We start from the raw sequence: 15,551 nt of genomic DNA, 5'->3' as shown, positions 1-15,551 counted from the left end.
CTCTTCCTAACCTACAAGGTCCTGTATGTCTGGCCTGCACCATTCTCCTCACATTTATCTCCTTACTCCTTCCTGAGAGCCTCTCTGGCCCTACTTCTGTCCCTCTAGTGCACTGAGCACCTTCCCTCCTTAGGCCGTTTGTAGATGCTGTTCCCCCTCCCTACAATGCTCTGTCCTTCTTTATCTGGCTAACATCCTTTTTTTTAACCCAAAGGAACCATCTGTTCCCAGACTTTAAAGTTGTGTAATTGTTAGTTTCTAAGTAATCTTTTTTTTAAATTGAAGTATAGTTAATTTACAATGTTGTGTTAGTTTCTTTTTTTTTTTTAACACCTTTGTTGGAGTAGAATTGCTTTACAATGGTGTGTTAGTTTCTGCTTTATAACAAAGTGAATCAGTTATACATATACATACATCCCCATATCTCTTCCCTCTTGCATCTCCCTCCCTCCCACCCTCCCTATCCCACCCCTCTAGGGGGTCACAAAGCATTGAGCTGATCTCCCTGTGCTATGCGGCTGCTTCCCACTAGCTATCTAGTTTACATTTGGTAGTGTAAATATGTCCATGCTACTCTCTCACTTTGTCCCAGCTTACCCTTCCCCTCCCCTCAATGTTGTGTTAGTTTCAGGTGTACAGCAAAGTGATTCAGTTGTGTATAGATTCTTTTCCATTATAGGTTACTAGAAGATATTGAGTATAGTTCCCTATGCTATACAGTCGGTCCTTGTTTTTTATCTATTGTATATATAGTAGTGTGTATATGTCAATCCCAAACTCCTAATTTATCTCCTCCCACCCCCTGCTATCCCCTCTGGTAACCATAAGTTTGTTTTCTATGTCTGTGAGTCTATTTCTATTTGGTAAATAATTTCATTTGTATCAATTTTTTAGATTCCACATCTTATCTTCCTTTTTGTTTCAACTTAAATGTCACTTTCTTCAGGAGGCCTTTCTTGATCTCTCAGAAAGGTAAAACTTACCCAGTTATCTGCTCACTCAGGTTGTTTTACTTTCCCTCATAGACCTAATGCAAATAGTAACGCTTCTGCTGTTTGTGCAAATCATTGTCTAATGTCTTTCTCCCTCATTAGACTCTGAATTTCAGGAAGACAGAAACTCTCCCTGTCTTGTTCATGGTGCTATCTGTGGCACCTCCCACGGGGCCTGGCATTGTGGAGGTTTTCAGTAAATATTTGTTGCATGAATGAATGAGGTCTTGGAAGAACTGCAATCTACTCCACTGTCCTTGGGTTTATATTCAGAGCATGTACTGTTTTCAAAGGCATTAATATAATTTACATTAAGGGTACCACCTTAATTAGAGATTTTCTGTCATTCTCTGTGCCCATGTGGAAAAGCCCTAATTTCACATTCCTATGATGGGGACAGATGTAAGTAAGTAGAAAGGATGAATAATATATTTAATTTATAACAGAACCAATTTTATGAAGGCATTAAAACATTTAAGACCTTTTGTTTCCATTTCGCTCAAGCTCAGTTCTCATCTAATTCGTTTGTTATATTAATTCAATTGGTAACAACAGAAAGTGGGAGACACCTGATTTTTTTTAAAAACGGCACTTAGCACTGGGTGTTCCTGCAACATGGCTCTGTAGTACTAATTAAGCCATTGAAAACTGCCAGGCCTAAGGTATTAGCAGATAGTAAGAGAAATAGAAGTGGTTAAGTTACAAGAAATGGAAGAATAGATTTGGGAGTCAGATCTGAGTTCAAACTACAGAACCTCCATTACTTGTTGTGTGACTTGGGGAAAGCTACTCAACTTTTCTAAACCTCAGTTTTTACATTGGTAAAATGTGCTTACTAAAATTTGCCTTGCCCGTTCATTGTGAAAAGCATAAGAGATTATATGAAAGATTAGGGAGCCTAGCATTTTATATAATAGCAACTCATTACAAATGAGGAAAGTTAGAGGAAAAGGAAAAAAAATCGGAGAGACAGCTAACAAAAGGAAAAGAAAGAAAATGGTGCAGTTGGTTTGAAGCAAGGCTGGCTTGAAGAGGTGAGTAAGCAGTTACTGAAGTGGGAGAAGACACAACAGGTTAAGGTTTTACAAATCCAGCTGTAACAGGTTATGCTAGAGTAAGTTTATAGAAACCATTGTTATGGGCTGAATTGTGTTTACCTCCAAAATACATATATAGAAGCCTTAGCCTCCAGTATCTCGGAATGTGACTGTATTTGGAGATTGGGCTTTTAATGAAGTAATTAAGGCAAAACGTTGTCATATGGGTGGGCCCTAATCCAATAGGATTGGTGTCCCTATAAGAAGATGAGATTAGGATACAAACACGGACAGAGGGATGATCGTACGAGGACACAGGGGGAAGGCAGCCATCTGCAAGCCAAGGAGAGGGGCCTCAGAATGAAACTAGTCCTGCCCACGCCTGGATCTTGGACTTTCAGCCTCCAGAAATGTAAGGAAATTAATTTCTATTCTTTAAGTCACCCAGTCTGTGGTATTTTGTTATGACAGCCATAGCAAACTAATACAACCACAAAGGTTGCTTCATCTTAAAAGGAAACCATGAGAGATAACACATGTGAAAATATCTACTACCATCCTTAGTTCATAGGAAATGCTCCATAAATACTAATTGAATCTGTTGACAAGCAGAATGTTCTAAAGGAAAGCTCAATATGTTGGCATCAGGGGAGCTGACTCTTTATTCCCTGTTGTGTTGCTAGCTAGCCTTAGGACCTTCGTTTCCCTGGACCTCAGAACTTTCACCTGTAGAAAGAATAGTTTAGGGCAAATCAATTTTACTTTTCCGTAGAATTGAAGAATCGAATTGTTGGAAAATCCTGATCTCCTAAATGTGTTACTAACAGAGATGAAACTTGAAATCTGATCTTCAGATTCTCAGAGCAGTGTTCTTTCTTGCTGTAAATTTTCTGCAACCCTGAAATGTACTTATGAGACTTAGAGAGGGATATTCCTGCTTTTTTTTTTTAAACATTAAAACTTTTCAATACCAGAAAGTTGCCGTTGTGTTTGCTGTGGAAATCTTCTGATTTCAGTAAATATGGTGTTGAAATATTCATTGACTGTGCTGCATTAAAGATTGCTTTCAAGAGGGCTAATTTAAATGAAATCAACATGTAAAAGAACAAGCCACAAGCTAGTCTGCTTTCTGATTAAGAAATTTATCTTCTGTAATTGCATAGCCAAAAGAAAGGGGCGGGTGGGGCGGGGGGAACACTGCTGTAGCCTACTTCTGGCTTGGTCAGAAGCAGCTGTTTATATTTTGAATTGATGTTTTCTTGGTGATGAGGCCTCAAGGTCCAACCCATGTGCTGTTGCAAGATAAGTTGGTGACAGCTGTGAGTTTATCCAAGAAAAGGTAATATTCGACTCTTCAATTTCATCATATAAAATAGTTTGGGGCTCTACAGTAATGGCAAAGTTTTTGTTTAGTACAATTTAGACAGGAATAGTTATTAACCTATGTTTTTGAAACTAACAAAAGGTAAATCCTACGTACAATACTGAAATTTACCAACTTGATCTTAAACTGGAAATGTGGAACAATCTTATGTGCTTTATAACTTTTACTCTGCATTGTGTGAGCTCAAGTTTGAACTGCGTTTATTCAGAATGGTAAAAGCCATTTGACTTCTTGCTTTGATTATATTACTTTTTAAAGGTCAAAATAATAATTGCTAATGTTTATATGGTACTAATTATCATCTAGATACTGCTCTAAATGCTTTAACTATATTAACTCATTAATTCTTCACAATAAATCATTTAATCCTCACAACTATGAAGTAAGAGGTATGTGACTAGCTCAAGATCACAAAGCTCACAGTGGCAGAATTGCGATCCAGGCAGTTTGACTCCAGGGTCCGTGATTAGAGAATCACTTTGTGAGCTGTTTCCCCAAAGGCAACACCCTTAAATTACCAATATCCCACATGCAGTAGCTCAGTCTCTTATTGACCTCTTTGATTTTACTTACTTAAGGCTTGATAATCCTCAGACAAGTTATCTTTGAAGAGTAAGGTATGAGATAGAAAAGAACATTTGCTCTTTACTAATAACTTGAAAGTAATCCTAAAAAGCTGATATTTGGGCGTGCAGATATGAATTGCCAATACTTCCAATCAGCTTCAGCTCCAGCTGGTCTGCTGTAATGCACAAATTAGGATCTGAGCCCAGATTCCATGAAAGAGAAAGCAGGAGATTTGAGATGATGTCCGTTTTAACTGTCACACAGGCTCTACATCTGATTAGCAGAGTGTGGCTATCTTATTACATTTGTTTTTCCTGTTAGAAATAACCTTAACATATATCTTTGAAAATTTGAAGGTGGTAAAGTCACAAGTATCAAAATTTAGATTGTTGGCTTCATTAGATATATGTCCTTTTCTTTCCAAACTCGAAGTTTATTAAATGTTTGAATTTCATTTTACCAAAAAGATTTCTATCAGCAGAATGTTATGAAAACTTTCATTAAATATTTTAAGCATATATATGCTTTATTAATTTTATGTACTTTACTTTCTTTTTAAACCTTCTGTTTCAAAAATGTAAAAATGGAATGAATCTATAAAGTATGTGGATATTTCAACAAAGTTGGATGATTTTATATATGTGTGTATATAATATATATGTAATATAAGCATTAAATATTTTTTTCCTTTTGATATTTGAGAAATCACCACATTTCAGTATGGGTTATTCTAGTCAATTAGATACTTTGTGCTCGCTCAGCCCCACTGGGGCAAACATCTGGATTTCTGGAGCAAATGAATGACTAGCCCATTATTTAGGATCACTCTCTAGATAGCTCTCTAACCTCTATGAGCTGTACAACTTCTTCTAACTGGTAGGTTCCTGGTTAAAAGCATCCTGTCCAGTCAGTCTTTCAATCCCCTCTAATTTCATACTCTTGTCATCCCCAGCCACTTTGAGGATACCAGGCCAGCTGTATATATTGATATGGGGCCAGAGGCCCCAGGCCCTCTCCAGACCCGAACCCAAACTTGACTAAGGCAGAAAATATAACAAAGGCCTTAGCTTGGGGCTTAAAATCTTGTTGCCCTAAATTGAGTATCTGCTGTGATCTGGGGTCCAATGTAGCCTCCAATCCTCTTTATCACCAGTACTCACTGCCACCAATGCCTAGCTTCTCAGTTGGCTCAGTATATATAGTTGAGCTTCAATCTCAGTTTCCCTGTCTAGCATTCAAGTTGTCTGTTAGAATTTAAGCCTATTCTAAGTCACAATCCAACTATCTAGTACTTTAATACTCTATTGAAATTTTGCCTACCACTATTGTGAATAATAGACTCAGTTTCTCATATCTTGAGCTTTTGGATGGAGTCCTACCTTGACTTGACCCAACACCCAAAACTATAATGCTTAGCACCTTAATAATGCCCCACATGTCACCAATAATTACTTGAAGCATAATTAAAATTCTCTACCCATTGGCTTACTCAGCTAACCTTTTAAGGCAAGATAATTCAGCGAGACAATTTCCGCTGCCTCAGAACTTACTGGCCTTTATTCCATCACCAGGTCCAAGCATGTGTAAACCTAGAGCCTCTCACCATTTTGCTATGGAAGAAGATTTTTTTTTCTGGTAAAATATACGTAACATAAAATTTACAATTTTAACCACTTTTAAGTGTGCAATTCAATGGCATTAAGTACATTTATATTGTTGTGCAACCATCACCACTATCCTTCTCCAGAATCCCAAACTGAAACCCTGCACCCCCTAAACAATAACTTTCCATTCCTCCTCTCTGGGCTTCTGGTAACCACTATTCTACCTTCTGTCTCCATGAATTTGCTTATTCCTTAGTACCTCATATAAGTGGAATCATAATATTTTTACTTTTGTGACTGGCTTATTTCACTTAACATGATGTCTTCAAAGTTCAACTATGTTGTAGTATGTATCAGAATTTCATTCCTTTTTAAGGCTGAGTAATATTCTAAGTAAGTGCTATATTTTGTTTAACCATTCATCCATAAATGGATATTTGGATTGCTACCACCATTTTTATTGAAGTATAGTTGATTTACAATGTCTTATTAACTTCAGGTGTACAGCATGGTGATTCAATATTTTTATAGATTATGCTTTATTAAAAGTTATTACAAGATAATGGCTATAATTCCCTGTGCTGTATAATATAACCTTGTTGCTTATCTGTTTTATACACAGTAGTTTATATCTTTTAATCCCATACCCCTATCTTGCCCTTCCCTCCTTCCCTCTCCCCAGTGGTAACCACTAGTTTGTTTTCTATATCTGTGAGTCTGTTTCAGTTTTGCTATGCATTCGTTTTTATTATTTTTTAGATTCCACATACAAGTGATATTGTATACTTTTTGTCTTTCTCTGTCCTTATTTTACTAAGCATAATAGTCTGTTGGTCCATCCACGTTGCTGCAAATGGCAGAATTTCATTCTTTTTATGGCTGAGTAATATTCTATTCTTTATACATTTGTCTGTTGATGGACACTTGTGTTGCTTCCATAGCTCGATTGCTAATTATTAGAGAAATGCAAATCAAAAGAAGATGAAGTCACACCTGTCAGAATGGCTATCATCAAAAAGTCTACAAATGTTGGCGAGGACATGGAGAAAAGGGAACCCCTGTGCACTGTTGGTGGGAATGTAAATTGGTGCAGTCACTATGGAAAACATATGGAGATGCCTCAAAAAGAAAACCTAAAAATAGAACTACCATATGATCCAGCAATTCCATCCCTGATATTTATCTGAAGAAAACAAAAACACTAATTTGAAAAGATACATGCACCCCAATGTTCATAGCAGCACCATTTACCAGAGCCAAGATATGGAAGCAACCCAAGTGTTACCACCTTTTGGATATTGTGAATAATGATGCTATGAACATGGGTGTACAAATACCTGTTTGAGTCCCTGACTTAAATTCTTCTGGGTATATAATCAAAACTGGAATTTTTCGATCATATGGTAATTCTGTTTAAGTTTTTGAAGAACTACCATACTGTTTTCTACTGAGGCTGCACCATTTTACATTCCCACCGGCAATACACAGGGCTTCCAATTTCTCCACATCTTCCATGCTTGTTATTTCTATTTTTTTTTAATTTTTAAACTTTTGATATGGTAATAGCCATCCTAATGGAAATGAAATGGTATCTCCTTGTAGTTTTGATTTGAATTTACCTAATGATTAGTGATGTTGAGCATCTTCTCAAGTGCTTATTGGCCATTTGTATATCTTCTTTGGAGAAATATCTATTCAGGGCCTTTGCCCATTTTTCAGTGGGGTTGTTTGGGGGTTTATTTCCCCTTTGTTCTTGAATTATGGGAGTTCTTTATATATTCTAGATAGTAATCCCTGATCAGATGTATGATTTCAAAATATTTTCACCCATTCTGTGTGCTGCCCTTTTACTCTGTGGATAGTGTCCTTTTGATGCAAAAAAGTTTTTAATTTTGATGAAGTATAATTTGTCTGTGCTTTTAGTATCATATCAAGAAATCACTGCCAAATCTAATGTCATGAAGCTTCCCCCATGCTTTCTTCTGAAATTTTTATAGTTTTAGGTCTTATGTTTAAGTCTTTGATCTACTTTTATTTTTCTATATGGTATAAGATAAGGATCCTACTTCATTCTTTTGCATGTGGATATATAGTTTTCCCAGTACCATTTGTTGAAAAGACTGTCCTTTCCACATTGAATTGTCTTGGTACTCTTATAAAAAAGTCATTTCACTGTATATGTGTGGGTTTATTTCTGGATTCTCTATTCTATTCCAATGGTCAATATCTCTGTCTTTATGCCAGTGCCACACCGTGTTGATTACTGTAGATTTGTAGTAAGTTTTGAAATCGGGAATTGTGAGTCTTCCAACTTTGCTCTTCTTTTTAAAGATTTTTTGGCTATTGGGGTCCCTTGAGATTCCATATACATTTTCGTATGGATTTTTTATTTCTGCAAAAAATGTCATTGAGATTTTGGTAGGTATTGCATTGCATCTGTAGATTGGTTTGAGTAGTATTGATATCTTAACTACCAAACCATGACCATGGAATGTCTTTCCATCTATTTATGCCTCTTAAAATTTCTGTTAACAATGTTAAGTAGTTTTTAGTGTACAGGTCTTTCAACTCCTTGGTTATGTTTATTCCTAAGTATTTTTTCATGCTACTGTGAATGGAATTCTTTTAATTTCCTTTTCAGATAGTTTATTAGTCTATAGAAGTGCAATTGATTTTGCATCTTGCAACTTTGCTGGATTTGTTCTAACAGGTGTGTGTGTGTGTGTGTGTGTGTGTGTGTGTGTGTGTGTGATATTTAGGGTTTTCTACATAGAGGTGGTGAAAACAGGCATCCTTGTCTTATTCCTGAACTTAGAGGAAAAGCTTTTAGTCTTATCATTATGGATTATGATGTTAGCTATAGGTTTTTTATTTATGGCCTTTATTATGTTGAGGCAGTTTCCCTTTATTCCTAGTTTGTTGAATAGTTTTATCATGAAAGGGTGTTGAATTTTGTCAGAAGTTTTTTCTGTATTATTTAGAGTACCATATGGTTTTTTCCTTCATTCTGTTAATGTAGTGTATTACATTGATTGATTTACATATGTTCAAACATCCCTAAATTCCAGAAATAACTCTCACTTGGTCATGGTGTATAATCCTTTTAATATGCTTCTGAATTCAGTTTGCTAGTATTTTGTTGGATTTTTTACATCAATATTCATCATGAATAATGGTCTGTAGTTCTCTTTTCTGTAGGATGTTTTTCTGGCTTTGGTTTCAGGCTGGCCTCATAGAATCAGTTAGGGAGTGTTTTTTAATTTATCCATGTATTTACCTTTGCCAGAGATCATTATATCTCTATGTATAGTGAGTTTCTCTGTAGTGTCATTTCATTTCAACCTGAAGGACTCCCTTAAGCAATTCTTATAGGGCAGGGCTAGTGGTAATGAACTCCCTAAGCTTTTGTTTATCTAGGGATGTCTTATTTTCAATGTCTTATTTTCAAAATCATCTTTGAAAAAAACAGTTTTGCTGGGTATAGAACTCTTAGTTGACAGATTTTTTTCTTTTGGTACTCTACTCCTAAAAATATCATCCTGCTGCTTCTGGCCTCTAAGTTTTTGGGAATCCACTGATTTGTTATTAAGGATCACATACACGTGATGATATTTTTGTTGAAAATTGGACATTTGGAAAACCAACCACCTCTCTCAGTTTATGTGGATGGGCTCTCTGCTAGAGCAGTCCTATACTTATTAGCTGGATGTGCTTTGAGTTGTAGGAAAAGCCCCAGGTGAAGGCTTAAGGTATTCTCAAATCTTTTCCCACTCTGAGATCCAAGTTATGCTGATTTACCCTGTCTGAGCTATGTGTTAGGTAAAACAGAGACTAGTTCGTCAGACAACCCTCAGACAGGTTAGAAGATTGCAGATGAAGTATGTTCTGCCTCCTCTGGATTGAGGCTAATTTGGAACCAGATTCCATCTTTTCCAGAGAAGATTATGCCATACCAGGGAGGGGATGATACCAGGGCAAGTGAAAACAAACTACTCTACCAATTTGAATGTGGCATTTTCTTGATTGGACATTTGTTTGATTGCTGTAAGACTTGACTATCTTTGAGAGCTCTTATAAAGCCCGTCTTTCTCGCCTCTCTCTCATATATATATATATACATATAATAAATTTCCATAGAGAATGGGCACCTAGAGCTTCCTAGTCCACCATTTTGCTGACCTCACATGGAAGTCTTACCTTAAGACTGTTGTATGAATACTCAGCCCCTCTTTTGACCCCCCCCCCAATATGGCTTATCTATTTGGAGAAGGGCCTTGAAGTGGTGTACTTCTATAGCTAAAACAGAGACTTAAGTGAAAGGGATACCTACAGCTATGAAATATAAATTAAAACCACAGTGCTACTCAGCACATACCCACCAGAATGGTTGAAATAAAAGATGGAAAAAGGAAGTCTCTGAAAGGGTATGGTACAACCAGAACTCACGTACTACTGGGGTGAAATTGTAAATTATTATAAGCTCTTTTTTCATTGTATAGTAAAACTAAACATAGGCATAGATAAGACCAGAAATTTTATTCTTAGGCATGTACCCAAAACAAATTCACACCTATGTTTACCAAAAGATATATACTAGAATTTTCAAAGCAGCACTATTTGTAATAGACAAAAACTGGAAAGTAGCCCAGTGTCCCCTGAATGTAGAATGGGTCACTTTGTTGTGGTATAGCCATACAACGCAAGGCTCTACAGCAATAAGAATAAAGGATTTACAACTGTACTAAATAATATGGATGAACCTCAGAACCATGGAAACAGCAAGACACAAAAGAGTACATACTATATGACTTTATCTGTATTGAGTTCAAGAACAAGCAAAACTAGCCTCTGTTTTAGAGTTAATACTGTGGTTATGCTAAGGAGAGGAAGTGACTTGACAGAACATGAGAAGGATGGGTTTTCAGTTTCTGATATTTAAATTTTTCAACCAGACTTGTGAAAAAGCATCGATCTGTATACTTTTTATCTTTCCATTTTCCTATAAGTGTGTTTTATTTCAATAACTAACAATAAAGAATTAAAAAGAACAATTTGGAATGACCTAAATTTAAAATCCAGCCCTACCACTTGCTAGTTTTATGAGTCTGGTCACATTTCTTAATTCCTCTAAAAGCCACAATATCCTTACCTGTATGATGATGTGGATGGTGGTGATGATGGGAAGAAGAAATATAATCACTTTGTATCAATTTCATTCCCACAGTAACCCTGTTTGGTAAATAATAGGTAATAATGTTATTTTCATGTAACAAATGAGCAAAGCCAGGCACACAAATGTTAAATAACTAACCCATTTCATCCTGATCCAGAATTCAAATCTAGGCACTCTTGCTCAAAAGTCCATACTCTTAACCCACTATATCCTTCCCTAAGTAGGACTAATAATAAAAAAAAAAAAAGATGTATTTAAAAGAGTTTAGAAAACTGTAACCCAATAAACATATGTTAGGCCTCCTTAATTTCCATTAATGATAAAACATTACCTCTAGCTCTCTTTCCCATGCCTACTTTTCATAGTTATACTCTGACTGTATCCCACAGGTAGCCAGTCCAGTATTCCTTTGACCACACTTCTGGAATTCCCTGTCTTTCTGGTAGTGGATTCCTCCTTAAATGCCCTTTGAGGAAGCATGGTGAAGAGGTTACAATTTCCTACTTATGCCAGTTACTTTCCACATTTACATATGGGCATTTCTTATCTACTCCACAATCATATATTTAAGGGCAGGAGACCTTTTTTTTTTTTAAATTTAATTAATTAATTAATTAATTTATTTATGGCTGTGTTGGGTCTTCGTTTCTGTGCGAGGGCTTTCTCTAGTTGCGGCAAGTGGGGGCCACTCTTCATCGCGGTGCGCGGGCCTCTCCACTATCGCGGCCTCTCTTGTTGCGGAGCACAGGCTCCAGACGCGCAGGCTCAGTAGTTGTGGCTCACGGGCCTAGTTGCTCCGCGGCATGTGGGATCTTCCCAGACCAGGGCTCGAGCCCATGTCCCCTGCATTGGCAGGCAGATTCTCAACCACTGCGCCACCAGGGAAGCCCCCAGGAGACCTTTTAAATCTCTATTTTCAGTTCCTAGCTGATGGTTTAGAACATATTAGGTACTCAGTAAATGTTGAATTTGTTATTCAAATTAAAGACCTTCTACTCCTTGGGGACCTGTCATTATTTTATGTATATTTTCTTGATTAAAGACGTTTTCTAATGCTATTAAAACCAAGGAGTTGATGGTGACTGGAAAGCAATGTGGTAGATTCTTCAGAGCAGAAGAACCTGTCATACTGTTTTGGTAACAACTTATTTAGTCTGTAAACATAGCACCAACTCAGCTAGTTACCAAAACTTTTCAATTCAGTCTATTGGAATATCTTTTTTCTGGGGACTCATCTCAAATTTTATCATGGAAACCAATAGAAACATAAGATTTGTTTTACATAAATTAGTTTTACAGCCACATTTTTGGAAACACATCTGTTCCATAAAGAGAAAGAGCTTTACTTACTGCAATAACTTGCTTTATGCAATGTGAATGACATTGTATCTCTTGTGTTTAATGAACTTTCCCATTATCTACTTGTCAGTTGGATGTAGACATTAGTAATTTTGGATCATGGCTTCAAATCTGGTCTCATTCCTATACTGTGAAATCCTTGGCTGAATCTCATATTACAGTGCAATCCATTGCATTCCTTGCCAGCAAAGATAACCACAGAGCCATTCTAATCTTTGCAATTGCTAAATTTCCTCTCGAAGTTTTGGTAGACTGGCTGGGAGCTATCTGTAGTGTGTTTTCCTGGCTACCATCAAGTTTTCCATCTGCCAGTATTTCCCACTGCCCAGGTATGAACTCATAAGCTAAATAGCTCTCTCAAATCTATAATTATATTATAGGGGCAAAAAGCTGAAATGATACACACTTTAATTAAATTAAGAAAGAAAATAAATGGAGGAAATAGAAATTATTTGCCTGCCCCATCTGAGATTTGGTAGCACTTCAATAATAATTTGAGGTCTGAGAGGAAGCTTCTTCTTCTGGCCTTGGAGTAAAGCCACTTGAAAAATTAGAGTGATGACACAGAAAAAGCAAGTCAGTTACTGTATTTTAACTCATGAATATTCAGCCGAAGTGATTGGGGTTCTGTTTATGATCTCTAAATATCAGGTGTGTGTGTGTGTGTGCATGGTGTGTGGGGTTGGGTTTTGCTTTTTGGGGTAAGGCTGTAGTTCTTCTTGGGGAAGAGAAAAGAAACCATGGATATTACAACTGGGTGACAGTGGCCGTGGCAGCTGTGGCTTTTAGAAACTTACCAACTACTATGATTTAGAACACTTCTTTTCAAACTACAAGTTGAGAACTATTAGCAGGTTATAAAATTTAGTAGATCACAACTAGCATATTTAAGAAGTAGAATAGAATGGAAATATCACTATGCATCACATATAAAGTATTGATTTATAAAACCTGGTTTCATGTGTACATGCAAAGGTATGCAGACACACATGTATGTGTACTAGGTCACAATGTAAAACAATCTGTTTGTGTTAAGGTAAAAAAGTTTGAGGTCCTCTGATTTAGAGATTAAGAGTCTTTGTCCACCTTTTATAATCTTGTCAGAATAAAAGATGATGTGATTTCTCCTGAGTTGAGAGGATTGAAAGAAGCACTAGTATTAGCATGTTAAAATGAATTAAACATTTTCTTTTGGTGCTGAAAAGTATCAAGATAACTTAGAAAAATCTTAGATTAAATTATTTCATGAGATACATATTGATGTTTCAAATCATCTTTCTAGAAAAACTCCATTTTGAACACAAACAACAAGAATCCGGGTAAATTTAAATCTCTGGGAGTACTTCAGAACCCCAGGGATTGTCCAACTTCATGAGCCTGCCTGAAGCAGAAATAGAACTCTCCTTCTGCCCACCCCCAACACACATACACACAGACACACAAAACCTGTTGGCTGCGGTGACCATGAAGTGGCCTGTCTAAACCCACAGTTCCAGCAGGGTTTCGGCCCCTTCTTGTGCTCCTGTGGTGTTCCTTTGAGGCCTCTTCAACATGATGCTGGTGCAGCTACTCATAGCATACTTCAAGCTATTTTGGTTTTCAGTTATTTTCATTTCAATGAGAAAATTGAGTAGGCTATTTGATGATTCATTCGTTTTCGACATCCATGGCCTGAAACCAATCAGGTTTTTCTTGTCTGCAGAGCCTGTGCTAGTGTCCATCTATCTATGAGCTGTCTTTTCTAACCCTCCATTCAAGTATATATACTCCCTGACTTCCAGATACAGACAACTTCTAAACCCACAACTGCTTTCACCTGAATTAAGAAAAATGCTTTGATTCTATCCACGTGATGTCAGATTAGAATTGTAAGTAACATTCCCATTTTTTTTTCAGCTAAGCTTGCTGTTTTATAGAAATTGTCTGAGATATTTGAGTATGGTTATACTTATGTGGCAACTGCTCTGTCTGACATTGACAAAGTAAAATAGCATTTTGAATGGCAAAACCATTTGTTTGCTAGCCTTGTTTATCCAGAGGATCAGAGGGAGTATGACTCTGCCAGTATGCACAAAATAAATGGTGTATGGAAATAAAAATTCATTCATTTTATATTGCCTCAGTGATCAGTGAAGATCACTACTTGATTGATCCAGCTGTGGTGATCAGAATTAATCAAGAAAATGGCTGAGATTAATGGATTGACAGTGCTATGGTATGGGTTTGCTGCTACCTAGAGCTACTCCTAATCATTCAAAGAACACCACACTTATTGTATATTTTACTTTATTATTATTTTTAGCCAATTTTACTGTTAAAATGGGCATGTATTTTACAAATGACAATAAGCCCATTAGTGTGATAAATATAATAATGTAGAAGTCTTTGATTGCATTTGTAATGACCATCAATTTTCCTCTCTAATTACATTAATTATAGCATTACATACCTTTGCAATTTGTACAGGATTATACTCAATTAGGTTCATGTTGTATTTCAATAAAGCATTTTTGCCACCATCATAAATCTTTGGAACACTAAGTCATGGAGATAGTGGCAACCAAAGATTGATCTGCAGTTTTGGAATTCAGTGGGAAATCATGTCTTGTTATTGATTACTAAAAGAGTCATTAATTTATGGAAGCTGGTTGGAGAGTTTGGCAAGTTTAGAACTTATTTCAAAATCATTCCTAATTCGAGCCACAGCTTTTCTCAGAGATGGAGTGTGGATGGGAGGGAGGGGGAGGGAGAGGTAGAGGGTAAGGGAGGTAAGAAAGGAGAGAGAGAGAAAAGAGAGAATATAAATTAAAATTTTAAAATTGCAAAATGATTCTATGTTGCATTTTGTTAAACAGAGTAGGGTGAAGTGTGTGGAGGTAGTTATATCAAGGTCAATAGCAACCTGATATTACCAGGCCGCAATCAGGTTGAGTAATTGGTTTCTGACAGTAATCTTTATTCTCTCAGAAATGTAACTGACAGAAAATACCTAGCTATTCAGTCTAAAAGGAGATGGCTTGCCGTAAGAATTCAAGTAGCTGGTGAAAAACAGCCCAGGGTAAGCTCTTTCTTTGTTTTCAAAATGGAAATATTCTAAAGGTACAGTCCTGTTTTCAGGCAGTAATTAAAATGGTATAAAAAAGAATCTAGAACTAGTTTGTAAAAGAAAGGCAAACTTCACGCCTAGGAATTTCATAATTTGTCATTTAGTTTAGGATACAGTATGAATACCATGTAACGGTATTTTGGTCATGAATACCATGTAATGGAGGTCTTATTCCGTTCCAGGTTTCAAGTGTATGTTTTATTTACCTTATCTTCATTTAAGCCTTTGAGTACCTGTGACTAATTACGTAAGTTGACAGATTGGATATAAATGACTCTCACTTTTTTTTCTTTCTCATTTTTAAATTCTGAAAATGTGTTTGGAATAGT

Source organism: Balaenoptera acutorostrata, chromosome X (assembly GCF_949987535.1).
Source record: "Balaenoptera acutorostrata chromosome X, mBalAcu1.1, whole genome shotgun sequence".
Classification (NCBI taxonomy): Eukaryota; Metazoa; Chordata; class Mammalia; order Artiodactyla; family Balaenopteridae; genus Balaenoptera; species Balaenoptera acutorostrata.
The sequence above is the reverse complement of the archived record's forward strand: the minus strand, read 5'-3'. Positions refer to the sequence as shown.